A 2014-nucleotide genomic window follows, 5' to 3' on the forward strand; every position below is an offset into this window, starting at 1 on the left:
CAGAAGGATAACATTCCGATCGACGCGGGAATCCGCGATTTAATCTTGAGAGTAAGGTAGGCACGCCACATGTCGTTAAATTCAGGCACTAAAACGCACTGTCCAAGATTGCTTACGAAAGCACTTTAGCTGTTCCGTCACCTTGTAGTAGACCGTTTTTCTCCCCCGCTACGGTATCCCCGAAGAAAACGCCTATGCGCGCCGCCAGCCTTGTCTGCATAGTTCAGGGTCTTGCGGCGGATTACGGAGCGCTATCCGGGTGCTTAGCGGGCTGCGGAAACGGTCTACTACAATTCCCCAATCTGGTACGATGGTATCGGGTGCCCGGGTGCCATAGACACACACAAGAAAAAGGGACCGTGTAAGGTGGGGGGTAGTAGTTTATAGTTGCATACTTTGGTACCCCAATGTCCGTTCGTAGCCCAGAAAGCAACGGGCTTGGGATTTTTGAAGTTGCTTCCAATATGCGTCCTTTCGACGCAGAATTAACCTCTGCACACTTTCTCGCACCAATAATATTTGTTCTGCACTGCAGGAAAAAAAAAAAAGCGTGGCAAATTTTTAAATAAATTTTAGGCAAAAAAAAAAAAAAAAAAAAACGAGATAATAAAACGGTTTCAGATTGACAGAGCTTGTTCTATAACGTCAAGTTCTCAACTGCAGCGCAGATACATCAATAACGCATCAAGGTCAACTTTCGCGTCAACACCCTCCACTCCCATACCTGCCTTCTATTCGTATTACCTTTAGATTGAGAATGCTGGGGTACGGGCAGATCGCAGACACCCGGGCACCCCGCGAAAGTAGGCGGGACGCCCCTGGGACGACCTGTACCCCTTCAAAAATTCCTACCACATTGCGAGTGTGGAGAGCCGGGCGTCAATCCGGCTCGTTATTTTCCTTACTCATTAGTTTAAGGCACGAAGCCGCAATCGTCGAAACTTCACACCCACTTCAAGTTGTGCCCCCTTATGAGCACGGTGACACTGGTTGGGTCCGACGAGTATTCACTCTTCCAACAATTTCGAACGCAATTATAAAGTCTTTATCCGATATGGATGAAGCTAAGGATATTATCTCTTTCTTCAAACTTAGAATTCACATTTTATAGAGAACAGATAAAAAGATAAACTGTACGCTCTAGAGACGACCTCGCGTATCACCTTTTACCCGTTTACTTGAAGAGCTCGAGTTTAGATGGCGCTACCAGCGCAGGTAGTTTATTTTCGTAGAGGTTTTATTCGTTTTATTGGTGGCGCCATCTTCTGGGCAATGGAAGGAACAGACGCTCTCGCCCGGGAGTATTTGAATTCTCAGAAATCTCTTGGCAACTGCCTTTTCCTATAATCGCGCTCGACAGCTTGAATCGATACTTTGGGGGTGTTTGTCGCAACCACCTAAGACAAGAACAAGGAAGTGTCATAAAAAATCAACTAAAATAAACAAATATATATATTAGCAACGCTTGTTTTTACACTCCTAGACAAGTGTATAAACACCCGTTTTTCCCTTGCTATATCTTTTTTTTTTTTTTTTTTCATTTTATTTTACGAAACGATTTGCAGATTTGCCCAGAGTTTTTATTTAAATAACGCAGTAACAATAATCTCCTAATACGAGCTGGGTTATCCCTCCAGTGGCGAGCTAGAAATCTTTTTCGGGGACACCATTTGGAGACGGACTGATATACGCGGATCTATGCAGCTAGATTCCTTTCCCTCCAACATTTCCACCATTATGCTAAGGAAAGTCACGTGCCGACTTTTGCGTCTCGACCATCCTAAATGTTGATTACGCGCTAGTGATGCACAACTGCAGACGTCAGATTGATACAGTTGAGGGTGGGGTAGGATTGAGTTCTGCGAGACGTGCGATAGCATTTGATGGGTTTTTGAACGAGCAGCCTGCCATCGAAATGAGATCTAAGCAAAGTAAGGAGTTCTTCGTCCATGTAACTTCTTTGGTGACAGGTTAAAGCCCTACGCGCAAAAATAAATTCCTCATGACAGAAGAT

General features: G+C 44.6%; 1 non-coding gene across 1 annotated transcript; it reads right to left on the reverse strand.

The window, feature by feature from the left end:
• Positions 1-768: 768 nt before the first annotated feature.
• On the reverse strand, positions 769-922 carry LOC115323916. The gene has a single exon (XR_003919233.1). It is a non-coding gene; the product is annotated as a U12 minor spliceosomal RNA (small nuclear RNA).
• Between the last annotated feature and the right edge of the window lie 1092 nt (positions 923-2014).

This window comes from Ixodes scapularis, unplaced genomic scaffold (genome assembly GCF_016920785.2).
Source record: "Ixodes scapularis isolate PalLabHiFi unplaced genomic scaffold, ASM1692078v2 PGA_scaffold13__105_contigs__length_92229423, whole genome shotgun sequence".
Classification (NCBI taxonomy): Eukaryota; Metazoa; Arthropoda; class Arachnida; order Ixodida; family Ixodidae; genus Ixodes; species Ixodes scapularis.